Source organism: Hyla sarda, chromosome 3 (genome assembly GCF_029499605.1).
Source record: "Hyla sarda isolate aHylSar1 chromosome 3, aHylSar1.hap1, whole genome shotgun sequence".
NCBI classification, from domain to species: domain Eukaryota; kingdom Metazoa; phylum Chordata; class Amphibia; order Anura; family Hylidae; genus Hyla; species Hyla sarda.
Window position 1 is genome coordinate 369,098,873 of NC_079191.1, and position 16,949 is coordinate 369,115,821.

The 16,949-nt window shown below is 42.9% G+C and overlaps 1 long non-coding RNA gene across 1 annotated transcript in view; it reads right to left on the reverse strand.

Annotated features, from left to right (window-relative positions):
• The window catches only part of LOC130362775 (uncharacterized), a 79,689-nt gene that overhangs the window by 13,688 nt on the left and 49,052 nt on the right, over positions 1 to 16,949 (reverse strand). Inside the window, exon 2 of the long non-coding RNA XR_008891564.1 lies at positions 14,882 to 14,985. This is a non-coding gene — a long non-coding RNA (uncharacterized LOC130362775). The remainder of the gene's footprint in view (positions 1 to 14,881; positions 14,986 to 16,949) is intronic.

Below are 16,949 nucleotides of genomic sequence, written 5' to 3' on the forward strand. Positions count from 1 at the left end.
TCATAAAGAAAAGAAGATTATGTGGCAATACTGAAGCAAAAACTCAAGACATCAGCCAGGAAGTTAAAGCTTGGGCAGAAATGGGTCTTCCAAATGGACAATGACCTGAAGCATACTGCCAAACCGGTTACAAAGTGGCTTGAGAATAACAAAGTCAATGTTTTGGAGTGGCCATCACAAAGCCCTGATCTCAATCCTATTGAAAATTTATGGACAAAGCTGAAAAGGCAGGTACGGGCAAGGCGACCTACAAACATGACTCAGTTACACCAGTTCTGTCAGGAGGAATGGGCCAAAATTCCTACAAACTATTTTGAGAAGCTTGTGGAAGGATATCCAAAACGATTGACCCAAGTCAAAGAGTTTAAGGGCAATGCTACCAAATACTAATGAAATGTATGTAAACTTTTGACTTTGCAGAAAGTCATAAATATGCCTTAAAAAATTATCTTTCATTATTCTGGAATTTGGCAAATATAAATAATTTTGGTAATCCTAGTTGACAGTAAGATACAGAGAATCTGGAGTCACCTGACAAAGCTATACACTACTGCACAGACCCAAGGAGACACGAGGAGTCCGGTGAACCACAGTCTATTAACAAATAATGGTAACGCGGTAGTGCTTGGAAAAGAAGCAGTCAGAGATATGCAATATTGAAGAGATCCAGCAAACTCACCGTGTCCTAAGACCACATCACATGGAGACCGACGAGGGGTGCTGGGAGAAGGACGGGAGGCTCAGAGGTCCCCTTTCTTTGCCCAGCACCCTTTGTCGGTGTCCATGTGATGTGGTCTAAGGATGCGGCGAGTTTGCTGGATAACTTCATTATTGCCTAAAACAAGTAAGGTTTATTCCAATTTCATGTCAGTGAGAAAAATATGCATATATGATAAATAATTATGTTTCATTTTAAAGTAATCATAATAAGGGATATCTCTTCTTTGGAGGGTTCATAGCAGACTGTTACAAATTAAAATGCTAGATACATTTCATGTCAATTAGTTCCCTGTGTGTGAATGATGAGTGCATGATGGGGAGGCCTGATAGATAGACAAAGAGACATTTTTTTTCTCCATTAATATAATCATTTCTTATCGCCACTTGAATTGTTGAATGATTTAAAGTTAGTTAAAAGGTGACCATTTAAACACTGCTCAAAAAATAAAGAGAACACTAAGATAACACATCCTAGATCTGGATAAATGAATTAATTGTATGAAATACTTTTGTCCTTACATAGTTGAATGTGCTGACAACAAAATCACACAAAAATTATGAATGGAAATCAAATGTATCAACCCATGGAGGTCTGGATATGGAGTCACACTCAAAATCAAAGTGGAAAACCACACTACAGGCTGATCCAACTTTGATGTAATGTCCTTAAAACAAGTCAAAATGAGGCTCATTAGTGTGTGTGGCCTCCACGTGCCCGTAGGACCTCCCTACAATGCCTGGGCATGCTCAATATGAGGTGGCAGATGGTCTCCTGAGGGATGTCCTCCCAGACCTGGACTAAAGCATCCGCCAACTCCTGGACAGTCTGTGGTGCAAAGTGGTGTTGGTGGATGGAGCGAGACATAATGTCCCAGATGTGTTCAGGTCTGGGGAACGGGCGGGCCAGTCCATAGCATCAATGCCTTCCTCTTGCAGGACCTACTGACACACTCCAGCCACATGGGGTCTGAGGATCTCATCTCGGTACCTAAGGGCTGTCCAACCCCCCAAAGAAATGCCACCCCACACCATTACTGACCCACCGCCAAACCGGTCATGCTGGAGGATGTTGCAGGAGGTTTCTAGACTCTACATCTGTCACATGTGCTCAATGTGAACCTGCTTTCATCTGTGAAGAGCACAGGGCACCAGTAGCGAATTTGCCAATCTTGGTGTTCTCTGACAAATGCCAAACGGTGTTGGGCAGTAAGCACAACCCCCACCTGTGGACGTCAGGCCCTCATACCACCCTCATGGAGTCTGTTTCTGACCGTTTGAGTGGACACATGCACATTTCTGGCCTGCTGGAGGTCATTTTGCAGGGCTCTGGCAGTGCACCTCCTGCTGCTCCTTGCACAAAAGTGGAGGTAGCGTCCTGCTGCTGGGTTGTTGCCCTCCTATGGCCTCCACCACATCTCTTAATGCACTAGCCTGTGTCCTGGTAGCGCCTCCATGCTCTTGACACTACGCTAACAGACACAGCAAACCTTCTTGCCACAGCTCACATTGATGTGCCATCCTCGATGAGCTGCAATACCTGAGCCACTTGTGTGGTTGTAGACTCCATCTCATGCTACCACTAGAGTGAAAGCACCGCCAGCATTCAAAAGTGACCAAAATATCAGCCAGGAAGCATAGGAACTGAGAAGTTGTCTGTGGTCACCACCTGCAGAACCACTCCTTTATTGGGGGTGTCTTGCTAATTGCCTATAATTTCCACCTGTTGTCTGTTCCATTTACACAACAGCATGTGACATTGATTGTCAATCAGTGTTGCTTCCTGAGTGGACAGTGGGATTTCACAGAAGTGGGATTGACTTGGAGTTACATTGTGTTGTTTAAGTGTTCCCTTTATTTTTTTGAGCAGTGTTCAATGGTCAATTTGTAAATCTAAATTTTTAAAGACAACTTAAGTCTTATATCAATGTAATTCAGCTGTACAAGTAAGAGTTAAGAAACATGAACTAAATTATAAAGGAGCATAATGGACTGTGACATGTACTGAACCCAAACTTGTCCTTTTCTTGTCCTTTTTCTCAGTAGCCACCTTAGCAACTGAAAAATACAATTGATGAACATGGAAGTTCTTGGCACAGGTCAGCTTTTTTTTTTTTTATCTAAGATTTTTATTAGACATAAATTGTGTCTATAATGATAATCACACATCAAAAAAAAGCCAAGTATATGACCTCCTGGTATCACTGTGCAGTTCGATGCTAAGAAATTGCAGCAAAAAAACACTGTCTTATGTCAGCATGCAACAAGCAAAATGCTAACAAAATGTCCCTGCTATATATATGAAATATGTTATAAAATAATGTACATGAGAAAGTGGAAATTAATAGTATTAGGACCCAGTACAGTGATCATACCTCAGTAGACGAGTAAAGGTTCTGATCCATAGGGTTCCAAAATGAGATTGAGTTTTAGCATAATTTGATGTTAAAGGGGTTATCCAGGAAAAAACTTTTTTTATATATCAACTGGCTCCAGAAAGTTAAACAGATTTGTAAATTACTTCTATTAAAAAATCTTAATCCTTTCAGTACTTATGAGCTTCTGAAGTTAAGGTTGTTCTTTTCTGTCTAAGTGCTCTCTGAGGACACGTGTCTCGGGAACCGCCCAGTTTAGAAGAGGTTTACTATGGGGATTTGCTTTTAAACTGGGTGGTTCTCGAGACAGGTGTCATCAGAGAGAACTTAGACAGAAAAGAACAACCTTAACTTCAGAAGCTCATAAGTACTGAAATGATTAAGATTTTTTAATTTTTTTACAAATCTGTTTAACTTTATGGAGCCAGTTGATATATATAAAAAAGGATTTTTCCTGGAATACCCCTTTAAGAATAACCCTTTGGAGATGACATAGATAATTTAAATTATTTTATTGTCACCTTCTGTGAGCGAAATGTTTTTTTTTTTTGTCAACATAGCTAATTTTTGGTGGGAAGAGTTGTAGTTTTTGTTAGCACATATATCTGACTGAGGAATTAAGAAAATTAGTTTTTACATATTTTTGGGGTTTTGTTTTTATGCTGTTTTCTGTGCAGTAAACATGAAGGGGGAGATTTATCAAAACCTGTGCAGAGGAAGAGTGGTGCAGTTGCCCATAGCAACCAATCAGATTGCTTCTTTCATTTTCCACAGGCCTCTTTAGAGGCCTGTGGAAAATGAAAGAAGCAATCTGATTGGTTGCTGTGGGCAACTGCACCACTCTTCCTCTGCACAGGTTTTGATAAATCTCCCCCGAAATGTCAACTTTATTCTGTGAATCAGTTAAACTACATTAACCCCTTTTCACTATATGGTGTTTATTCACATCATAGCAGAAAGCTATTTAACTCTCTGTGATGGGTTTACACGTCACAGTGTTCTCAGGTTCTTGACACAGCCGAGGTGCCACTGCAAATGTCAGGAGCGGAGCTCCAATCCCAAGGCTAGGTTCAGACTAAGGACTCTCCAGACGGAAATTTACCATCTAGAGATTCCGATTGCGGCCAGCGCTGACTGAATCTGTTGGCACTAGGACCGCGAGGACATTGACATCCCCAATAGACTGCAATGTGTTCTGCGAGTATTTCTGCCTGAAGAATGAGCAACGCCATTCCTCAGGCGGAAATTTGAAAGCAAATTTTCCACTCACAAATTCCGCTTCAAAAATTCCGAAGTGTGAATTGGTGGACGGAAAATACATTCACTAGCTTGTACATTTTAGTAAGCAGAGTTTCTGCCTGCAATTTGAAAGCGGAATTGCAGGCAGAAATTCTACAGTCTGAACCTAGCCTTAACCTTGTAGATGCTGTGGTTAGTGAGACCTTCGCATCTACAGATCTGACTGTGGAGGGGGCGATCACTGGGTTAAGATGGTTGCCATGGCAACCAGAGACCATAATAAAGGCCTCCGAGGTTACCAGGCATGGTATCTTGTGAGGCTCAGCCTCACAGGCTGAACAAATATCAGTGATACACTGACAGTGTAGTATAAGGGTACGTTCCCACACGGCGTATTTGCTGTATATTTGCTGCTGCGTATTTTATTTTCCCTGTTGAAGTCAATGGGTAGGAAAATACGCAGCACCAAATACGCAGCAAATACGCAGCAAAATACGCCGTGTGGGAACGCACCCTAAAAGTGATCAGAAGATCACAGCTTCAAAAGTAAAAAAAAAAGGTAATAATAAAATGTTTTTAGAAAAATAAAATAATAAAATAAAGTGTAAAGAAATATAGAAATGAAAAAATAACCCCCCCCCCCCCTATCCATATTAACATATTGGCTATCACTGCGTCCGTAACTATGTATACTATAAAACTATAATGTTATAATGTATAATTATAGTATAATGTATACTATAATTTGCCATAATTGTAAATTTTGGTCACCTTGCCTCCAAAAACAGAATAAAAATGACCAAAATGTAGCAGGTTTTGCCAAAATGGTACCAATAAAAAGTAAAGCTGTTCTCCCCTTCAAGCAATTTGGTCGGATAAAAAATTTAAATGTTATGGCTGTCAGAATATGGTAACCCCCAAAAAGTTTGTTTTAATTGATATTGTTGTGAAAAAGAAGAAAAACATAAAAAAGGTATGTAAATTCGGTATCGCTATAATCATACCGACCCATAGAATAAACATAGCATGTAATTTAAATCGCAGGTAAACATCATTAAAAAAATAATATAAAAATCAGCATTCATGTTTTTCTTGCCTTCACAAAAAATATATATAAAAATCATTTAAAGGTCAAATGTACTTCATGATAGTAACAATAGAAACTACAGCTCATTTCGCAAAAAGTTGGCAGAAAAATAAAAAAGTTATGGGTGTCAGAATATGGCAACACAAAAAAAAATCGTTTTAAATGATTTTATTGTAAAAAGGAAAAAAAAACATAAAAGAAGTATATAAATTGGGCATCATAACGACCAAAAATGGCAGCATAAAGTAGACATATTGTAAATATGAATTATTAGCTAATTAATGTAGAATGACTATCATTCTCAAAAGCCGAGAATATCAAATTCAAAAAACGCAAAGGGTTTTTACAAGTTACAGCTGAAGGTATTGATCAAAATGTATCAATTTATGACTTACATAAAGTACAATGTGTCATAAGAAAACAATCTCAGAATCACTTGGATAAGTTAAAGTGTCCCAAAGTTATTAGCATTGACAGTGAGGCAGGTCAAATGGGAAAAATAGGCCTTGGTCCTTACAGGGGTATTCCAGGATTTATTTTAAAAATTCGACTATGCTACAGGGGCAAAGTTAGTGTAGTTAAAGGGGTATTCCAGGCAAAAACTATTTTTTATATATCAACTGGCTCCGGAAAGTTAAACAGATTTGTAAATTACTTCTATTAAAAAATCTTAATCCTTCCAATAGTTATTAGCTTCTGAAGTTTTCTGTCTAACTGCTCAATGATGATGATGTCACGTCCCGGGAGCTGTGCATGATGGGAAAATATCCCCATAGGAGCTGGACAGATCCCGGGACGTGAGTCATCAGAAAGCAGTTAGACAGAAAACAGCAACTCAACTTCAGAAGCTAATCACTATTGGAGGGATTAAGATTTTTTAATAGAAGTAATTTACAAATCTCTATAGAAATATATATATTTTAATTTTAAGGGTTTAAGACAAATGGACAGATAGTAATTACATTTGTTTATTATTATACAGTGTGACAATATAATAAAATATGATATAAGAAAATAAAAGAACTTCGAATAGTGGCGTCTGCGTCTCACAGGGCCCTTGTGTAGGCGCAGCACCAACTAATATTATCTAAAATATAAGTATTCCACAATGTGTTAAAAATTAAGACCACCATATAAAAGTTCATATAAAACCTCTATTAGGATATGACTATACAGGGAGAGAAATCTGGGTAGGAGAGTCCTAGTTCATCCACAATAATCAATTCTCTCCTCTCTCAAAAAGTTCTGCAAATTGTAACAGATTCCAATATAGTTGTAACCAATAGCAACCATATAAGTTTTGGTTAGCAACCATTTGTATGTGTCCGGCTGCAGCAGTAGATCACAATCGAACACCTTTATTAGCAGATAATGGTCAATATATACGCTTGTGTGCAGTCACTGTTAATATGCATTCATATCTTTAGATACTCTGTATCTCACCACTCCAGGGCACTGATGCGCTGGACTCCACGGGGATGCTGTGATCTCCTCCAGTTGCGCTATGAAATCCTGCAGTGTGTTATCACTGGGTGGCTCTTGTGGCGTGAGACAGCATCACCGGAGACTCGGCCGTCTCCCACGGTGGTAATAATGGATGACAGTGGGTTCTGGGTGGTGGTACTGCAGCGGTTCTGCAGGTGAGTATGTTGTTAAGCCGGTGGCGTCCTCGTGGCAATGAGGCGCGTATATCTCCTGTATCGGGTGCCGGGTGATTGACAGTTATGTTTCCCGGTATCGGACTGCTGGTTGCTGAGCTGGGCAAATAAACTGGTGGTCTCAATGGTTTTTATGGGGACACTGGACGCGTTTCAGGACTATCTCAGTCCTTTCTTCAGCAGCTAAGAATTATTTTTTTTATTGATGTATTATTTTTATTGATGTCAATGTGATTTTATTTACAATTCTTTCACATCCATTTGCACCCGTCTGTGCTCATTTCCGTAAATTTTTACGGGAGAAAAGACGGTGCATGCAGTATTTTTTCTCCTGTCAAAGAAACGGAAGAAAAAACGGATACAGTAAATTTAACATTGAAGTCTATGGAAAACGGATGAGCCTTTAATGTCATCAGTTTGCATCCGTTTTTTCAATCCATTTTTTGATCCGTTTTTACTTCTGAGCATGCTCAGAACAAAAAAAAAAAATGTTTTTCGGTTTATTAACTGAACAATAATGGATCCATAATGGAAAAGGATAACATCCGTTTGCATCTGTTATTGTCCGTTTTTTTAAAGTCCGTTTTTATTTTTGACGGGAGAAGAACGGGACTGGTCTAGACGGCCGTATGAACGCAGCCTAACCTGTGTATATAAGACAAATGTCACGATTCGGCTTACAGGTAGTGGATCCTCTGTGTCAGCGAGGGATTGGCGTGGACCGTGCTGGTGGACCGGTTCTAAGAGGCTACTGGTGTTCACCAGAGCCCGCCGCAAAGCGGGATGGTCTTGCTGCGGCAGGAGCAACCAGGTCGTATCCACTAGCAATGGCTCAACCTCGCTGACTGCTGAGAAGGCGTGGGACAGAAGGACTAGGCAGAGGCAAGGTCAGACGTAGCAGAAGGTCGGGGGCAGGCGGCAAGGTTCGTAGTCAAGATGGATAGCAAGGGTTCAGGTAACACAGGCTTGGACAACACTAAACGCTTTCACTGGCACAAGGCAACAAGATCCGGCAAGGGAGTGCAGGGGAAGTGATCAGATATAGCCAGGGAGCAGGTGGAAGCCAATTAAGCTAATTGGGCCAGGCACCAATCATTGGTGCACTGGCCCTTTAAGTCTCAGAGAGCTGGCGCGCGCGCGCCCTAGAGAGCGGAGCCGCGCGCGCCAGCACATGACAGGAGGGGCCCGGGACGGGTAAGTGACCTGGGACGCGATTCGCGAGCGGGCGCGTCCCGCTGTGCGAATCGCATCCCCGACGGCCATGTCAGTGCAGCGCTCCCGGTCAGCGGGACTGACCGGGGCGCTGCAGGGAGAGAGACGCCGTGAGCGCTCCGGGGAGGAGCGGGGACCCGGAGCGCTAGGCGTAACAGTACCCCCCCCCCTTAGGTCTCCCCCTTTTTTTGTCCGACAACTGCTTTACCTGGGACGAGGACACCGGGAGAGAATGGAGGGTTTCCTCAAAGGCAGGCAGTACAGCAGGAGTGGGAATGGGGAGGGAGGGCAGAGGGTGAAGCTTGGCACGGGGCAGGGTGACACAAGGACGGGGGCCATGAGGAGGCACTGAGGCTTGCCTGACGGGACTGGGAGGGGGGGAGAGGCATCTCTTGTGGCAAGCAGAGTCCCAGTTCTTGATCTCCCCGGTGGTCCAGTCGAGGGTGGGAGAATGAAGCTGGAGCCAAGGCAGACCGAGGAGGACCTCAGAGGTGCAGTTGGGGAGGACAAAAAATTCAATCCTTTCGTGGTGGGGTCCAATGCACATCAAGAGGGGTTCTGTGTGGTAACGCACGGTGCAATCCAATCTGACTCCGTTGACCGCGGAAATGTAGAGCGGCTTGACGAGCAGGTCACCGGGATGCGGAATTTATTCACAAAAGAATCCAGAATAAAATTCCCAGAGGCACCAGAGTCCAAGCAGGCCACGGCTGAGAGGGAGGAGTTGGCTGAAGAAGAAATCCGCACGGGCACCGTGAGACGTGGAGAAGCAGACTTTGAACCAAGAGACGTCACACCCACGTGAGCTGGGTGCGTGCGTGCGTTTCCCAGACGTGGAGGACGAATAGGGCAATCCACCAAGAAATGCTCGGTACTGGCACAGTACAGACAAAGATTTTCTTCCCTACGGCGATTCCTCTCTTCCTGGGTCAGGCGAGACCGATCCACTTGCATGGCCTCCTCGGCGGGAGGCCCAGGCGTAGACTGCAAAGGATGCTGTGGGAGAGGTGCCCAGAGATCTAAGTCTTTTTCCTGGCGGAGCTCCTGATGTCTCTCAGAAAAACGCATGTCAATGCGGGTGGCCAAATGGATAAGTTCTTGCAGGTTGGCAGGAATCTCTCGTGCGGCCAGCACATCCTTGATGCTACTGGATAGGCCTTTTTTAAAGGTCGCGCAGAGAGCCTCGTTATTCCATGATAATTCGGAAGCAAGAGTACGAAATTGGATGGCGTACTCTCCTACTGAAGAATTACCCTGGACCAGGTTCAGCAGGGCAGTCTCGGCAGAAGAAGCTCGGGCTGGTTCCTCGAAGACACTACGGACTTCAGCGAAGAAGGACTGGACTGTGGCTGTGGCAGGATCATTGCGGTCTCAGAGCGGTGTGGCCCAAGACAAGGCCTTTCCTGAAAGAAGGCTCACTACGAACGCCACCTTAGACCGTTCTGTAGGAAACAAGTCCGACAACATCTCCATATGCAGGGAACACTGAGACAAAAATCCACGGCAGAGTCTAGAGTCCCCATCAAATTTGTCCGGCAGGGACAAGCGGAGGCTAGGAGCGGCCACTCGCTGCGGAGGAGGTGCAGGAGCTGGCGGAGGAGATGGTTGCTGCTGTAGCAGAGGCAGAAGTTGCTGTAACGTGGCGGTCAACTGCGACAGCTGCTGTCCTTGTTGGGCAATTTGCTGCGATTGCTGAGCGACCACCGTGGTAAGGTCAGCGAGACTTGGCAGCGGCACCTCAGCGGGATCCATGGCCGGATCTACTGTCACGATTCGGCTTACAGGTAGTGGATCCTCTGTGTCAGCGAGGGATTGGCGTGGACCGTGCTGGTGGACCGGTTCTAAGAGGCTACTGGTGTTCACCAGAGCCCGCCGCAAAGCGGGATGGTCTTGCTGCGGCAGGAGCAACCAGGTCGTATCCACTAGCAACGGCTCAACCTCGCTGACTGCTGAGAAGGCGTGGGACAGAAGGACTAGGCAGAGGCAAGGTCAGACGTAGCAGAAGGTCGGGGGCAGGCGGCAAGGTTCGTAGTCAAGATGGATAGCAAGGGTTCAGGTAACACAGGCTTGGACAACACTAAACGCTTTCACTGGCACAAGGCAACAAGATCCGGCAAGGGAGTGCAGGGGAAGTGATCAGATATAGCCAGGGAGCAGGTGGAAGCCAATTAAGCTAATTGGGCCAGGCACCAATCATTGGTGCACTGGCCCTTTAAGTCTCAGAGAGCTGGCGCGCGCGCGCCCTAGAGAGTGGAGCCGCGCGCGCCAGCACATGACAGGAGGGGCCCGGGACGGGTAAGTGACCTGGGACGCGATTCGCGAGCGGGCGCGTCCCGCTGTGCGAATCGCATCCCCGACGGCCATGTCAGTGCAGCGCTCCCGGTCAGCGGGACTGACCGGGGCGCTGCAGGGAGAGAGACGCCTTGAGCGCTCCGGGGAGGAGCGGGGACCCGGAGCGCTAGGCGTAACAACAAAGATGAACGCACAGTAACTTCAATCATAAAATAAAAGCCACAATTACACAGCTCTGTATCATATACTTCACTTTGAAAAAGTAAAAAAAAAGAAATTGAAATTATTTGCAGGTACAGTGTATTCAGACAAGACAACTAAGATTCCTTATGCCTTTGCGCATGATCCTTGATTCTTTAGCCATGTTCTTGATAGAGTTGCCAACAAGAGAATTGAGTGTAAAGCCAGTGGGAAAAGAAAACTTCCCAGCTATGAAATTTCTAAGTAGGAGTCAAGGGTCCAATGAACTTATCTTGCTCAGGTCCAGTGCCACCTCGAATTTCGTCCAGGTCCCACCGGCAGTGTTCCTTGTAGACCCTGATGACTGATCCTGCTCAGAGCAAGTCCTCTCATCACTGTGACACAGCTATCAGGAGCTGGGACTGCCAGGTCAATCACCTGTGGCGCCTGGACTTACACCTCCCAATTTAAAAAGGCATCTGCTCTGCTTTGAGGTTAATACGCTTCACTAGCGTTCCCTGTGCCTGTTCCCTGTATCCTGACCTAACATGACCTGTCCTTTCCCTCAATTTTGATTTCTCTCTTCTTTTCATTTTGTACCACTCTGTCCTCCTGGTCTGACCCTTACATGCTCTAACACCAAGTATTTTTCTGTTTACTGCAATGCCCGGTTTTGACTTTCTGCCTTGTGCCTGGTTTACTCCTTATCTGATAATTTGGTTTCTGACATGTTTCTTTGTTGCTGACCTGGCCTGTCTGACCTCCCTGACCCCCCGTGCCCTAAGGAAGTGTAGGGACAGTTACCCAGTTTAGGGTGGATGATCTAAGTTAGTAGGGGTATTGGTTTGAGGGTGAGTACAGGTCTGCACTGCTCCCTACCAGACATGACAAAGGGCTTTTGTATCATAGCATGCATTTGCAATGAGGCGTTTGGTGCAAGGGGTCCAGTTCTAGTTGGTCTCATCAACTCTACTACTGAATGGTCAGAAATTGTTAAAGATTCCACTATCCAGAGTTATGGAAAGAGCATGCAAACACCAAGCCCTTCAGTCCTGGTTGACAAAACGCTATACCATAATAGGGGGGTGTTAAACTTCAATATGACATAAGTTGTAGACCAAAATCACAGCAGCTGAGAAGGATGCTGCAATGGATTCCTCTATGAGTTTAGGCTAAAATAGATCATAGAAGGGAGGGGTAGTATAACCCCTTAACGACGCAGGACGTATATTTACGTCCTGCGCCGGCTCCTGCGATATGAAGCGGGATCGCGCCGCGATCCTGCATCATATCGCATCGATCCTGGCGCTCATCATGAGCGCCGGGACCCGCGGCTAATACCACACATCGCCGATCGCGGCGATGTGCGGTATTAACCCTTTAGAAGCGGCGGTCAAAGCTGACCGCCGCTTCTAAAGTGAAAGTGAAAGGGACCCGGCTGCTCAGTCGGGCTGTTCGGGACCGCCGCGGTGAAATCGCGGCATCCCGAACAGCTGACAGAACACCGGGAGGGCCCCTACCGGCCTCCTCGGTGTCCGATCGGCGAATGACTGCTCCGTGCCTGAGATCCAGGCAGGAGCAGTCAAGCGCCGATAACACTGATCACAGGCGCGTTAATACACACCTGTGATCTGTGTAAAAGATCAGTGTGTGCAGTGTTATAGGTCCCTATAAAAAAAGTGTTTATAAAGGTCATTTAACCCCTTCCCTAATAAAAGTTTGAATCACCCCCCTTTCCCCATAAAAAAAAATAAAACAGTGTAAAAAAAAAAAAAAATAAACATCTGTGGTATCGCCGTGTGCATAAATGTCCGAACTATAAAAATATATCATTAATTAAACCGCACGGTCAATGGCGTACGCGCAAAAAAATTCCAAAGTCCAAAAAAGCGTATTTTGGTCACTTTTTATACCATTAAAAAATGAATAAAAAGTGATCAAAAAGTCCGATCAAAACAAAAATCATACCAATAAAAACTTCAGATCAAGGCACAAAAAATGAGTCTTCATACCGCCCTGTACGTGGAAAAATAAAAAAGTTATGGGGGCAGAAGATGACATTTTTAAACGTATAAATTTTCCTGCATGTAGTTATGATTTTTTCCAGAAGTGCGACAAAATCAGACCTATATAAGTAGGATATAATTTTAACCGTATGGACCTACAGAATAATGATAAGGTTTAATTTTTACCGAAATATGCACTGTGTAGAAACGGAAGCCCCCAAAATTTACAAAATGGCGTTTTTTCTTCGATTTTGTCACACAATGATTTTTTTTCCGTTTCGCCATGAATTTTTGGGTAAAATGACTGTCACTGCAAAGTAGAATTGGCGACGCAAAAAATAAGCCATAATATGGATTTTTAGGTGGAAAATTGAAAGGGTTATGATTTTTAAAAGGTAAGGAGGAAAAAAACGAAAGTGCAAAAACGGAAAAACCCTGAGTCCTTAAGGGGATAACCCATCTTTTTCAACTATGCTCTGACCTATTATTCAGTGTCAGCATAATTTAGTAAATGCATTTGGCAGGAAGGTGAATGGAATGTAAGTCACCTGAATCTTCTTGCTTCCTCCTTCCTACCTGTCGGGAGGGAAACTGTGTTACGGTATATTCTCCATAATAAAAAGAGATCAGAAGACTAGGTCCACTTTGTATAGCAATTGTGGAGGTCTCAGGGGTCAGAACCACTACTACTCTAACATTGAGTTACTCTCCAGTTAATTGGTGACAAATCTACTAGAGCACTGCATATATGTTAGGGTTATTTTTGCCTTTTTTTTCCAAGATAATACTCCACATTTTATTAACTTTTATACATTTGTTATTTCATACTTTTCTGTTGAACTGAAAATTGACAATTATAGACAGTATATGGTATAAAGAACAATCATGTTGGATATCCCCCAAAGCACATGCAGAAAAGATAACTTGTTTCATACACAGAGAAATAGGAATGGACAATAACATGGAAAAGTACGACATCAGTGATTATAGGGAAATGCTACGCTACGGCCCATCTCCGAGCTCTAAATAACAGCTGCAACTGTAATTCCTCTCTAAGTACAGTCATTTACTATTATTATGTGCTGCGTTCGGTATTGATCTTACGCTGTCTTCATCACTTGGCTTCTATAGATTGAAATGCAAACTAAAATCATACATAAAATGGCCCATAATAGCTGAGAGTCGTCGGCTGATCACGCCTCAAGCGCTGCTCAGATATGACTTTGACCTAATGTCATTATAGGATTGCCTTTTTAATAATAGAGAATGTGGTGAAATGAAAGCTATGGATACTGTTAGGAATGTGTATTCTAATAGCAATGCCATTTCATATTATCAGGATGTACAGTAGATCAAAACAAAGACCAAGCTTTATAAGAGAAAACAGAATTTGAGACGTTAAATCTTCCTCATAGTTTGTCTTCTTCTACTATTCAATTGCCAGTACATGGATGATTATCATATTCTTTGATATATTTTAGGGCCTAGTAGCCAAACTTAAAAATGCCTCTAACACCTAATTGTATTGTAAATAGGAGCTCTCCTCTCATAGTGATGGCACGTTGCTCGTATAAGCAATCACTGCTCCACAGTGACCATTCTTGGCTGACCACTGTGTAAGAACAGAACTGGACAGTTCCTGATATGGACAGAGGTGTCAGCAGAGAACACTGTGGACAGAAAAAAAAAAGAAATCCAAAAAGAAGAGAACTTTCTCTGTAGTATATAGCAGCTAATAAGTACTGGAAGGATAAAGATTTTTTTTAATAGAAGTAATTTACAAATCTGTTTAACTTTCTGGCACCAGTTGATTAAAAAAAAAAAAAGTTTTCCGCTGGAGTACCCCTTTAAGGTTTGGTCTCTACAGAAAATCCATAGCTCAAGGGAATATTGGGATATAGGACAATAGCTTAACAGCAGCATAGCAAAACAGTAGCACTAGCAATCTTTATTGTTTATTGGTGTACCATTTAGCCAGTAGTGACCATTGTATAACACACATAATAGTGCACATATGTAGTATGGTTTATATATTTCAAGCATTCAAACACTTTTGTCTCATGAACAGGTGATTCTGGAATAGAATTTAGAAGTGTTTAGTATAGAATGCTTTACCTGTTCCTGCACTAAGCCTTTTTGATGTTGCCATATGCATTCCCAAACATTTTTCTGGGGTTTTTCTACAGCGGGGGTCTCCATCCTGAAGCTCTTCATCTGCCCTGTGGTTATAAATCACAGCATTAGAAAGAAAAGAGTTTGTATTTAGTGATTTGTATCCACAACCTCGGTGCCATTAGGTTCATTTCTGTTCGGGGATCAGGAAATACATAACATGATGCACCCATCATGCAATATAACAGGAAGAAGTAAATCATTTCTGGACATGGACTCATCCACACAACAGGAGACCATGTGGTTGATTCTTTATATTTCTATATGAAAAATGAGCAAAAGGCGAATTATGTTTCATCTGCTCCTAGATGTCAATGTCAATGACAGATTTATCAATAGAGGCCGGGATGAATATGACAAAGTTTAGAGATTACTGTGAATAAAAGCCACCTGCTCTCTGCCCATTCAGTCTACACAGTACGACAGGGGTTCACAACCTTTTTGGGTCTGCAGGTTTTAATGTCATATTGTTCTACTTCAAGGGGCCACAATAAAAATCATAATACATGAGAGATGATATAAAGAATATAAAGAACAGATACCACTTCTAGGGGAAAACACAGAAGGTCTTGGCTGCATACGTCCAGAAGGTAACAGCCAATCAGTGCATGAGCTTGTCGGCAAACGAATGCACTGATTGGCTGCTGCATTCGGGACACATCCGAGAACCTGTCACACCAGGAGTGGACTCTTGTTCCCCTTGGTTTTCTAAAATGTCAGGTGAATTGTGTTTAGTTAATAATTGTGTGGTATTCTGGGGTGAAGGATGCAATAAGGTGTTGCAAGTGGTAGTGATGTAGGGTGCTGGTATTAACCCTTTGTTGTCGTGACGCCAGGGTGGGGTTTCCCAATGGTTAATGTTCCTACCGCCAACCGTCCCACAAACGGCAGGGAGAAATAATTGAATGTCCACAGCAGATATTTGATGAAAACAGGAACAAACTTTACTGCATATTTTATGCAACTTTAGGTAACAGAACAGTCTTTGTATAGAGGACCGTAGTTCAGGTTCCTCACAGGTTTTGCTGGGACAATGAGCTTTTGTTTGCTAGCCACTGTGATACTGATTTAAATATAATTGAGTTGCAGTAGTCACACAGGATTTTAGTAGTTTGGAGCTGGATGACTCACGTTTTAGTGGCTGCGGAAGATTAGACTTCAGGCCTAGCTTGAATTGATCAAGAGATATAGATCGATGTGCTTGCTTTGAAGTGCAGGGACCAAGAGATGTTGCTTGCTTTGCAAACAGGAACTAAGAGAGTGAATTAAGTGGCAGCAGTCCCTTATATATTAAGGGGGCAGGTACAAAGCTCATTGGTTCTGCAAACCTGTCAGTCCTGACCTAAGGAACTATAGGTATATCTCATGACACAAAGGTCCTTGAACCTTAGCACAACATAAATTATTTAAAGGCACATGACCTCTAAGGTCCTATACAAAGGTATACTACTATTAACTCCTTGGGGACGGAGCCCATTATAACCCTGAGGACGGGAGCATTTTTTGCAATTCTGACCACTGTCACTTTAAGCATTAATAACTCTGGGATGCTTTTAATTTTCATTCCGAGATTGTTTTTTCGTGACATATTCTACTTTATGTTAGTGGTAAATTTTTGTCGATACTTGCTTCATTTCTTGGTGAAAAATTCCAAAATTTGATGAAAAAATAGAAAATTTAGCATTTTTCTAAATTTGAAGCTCTCTGCTTGTAAAGAAAAGAGACATTCCAAATTAATTATATACTGATTCACAAATACAATATGTCTACTTTATATTTTCATCATAAAGTTGACATGTTTTTACTTTTGGAAGACATCAGAGGGCTTCAAAGTTCAGAAGCAATTTTCCAATTTTTCACAACATTTTCAAAATCTGAATTTTTCAGGGACCAGTTCAGTTTTGAAGTAGATTTGAAGGGTCTTCATATTAGAAATACCCCACAAATGACCCCATTATAAAAACGGCACCCCTCAAAGTATTCAAAATGACATTCAGTCAGCGTTTTAACC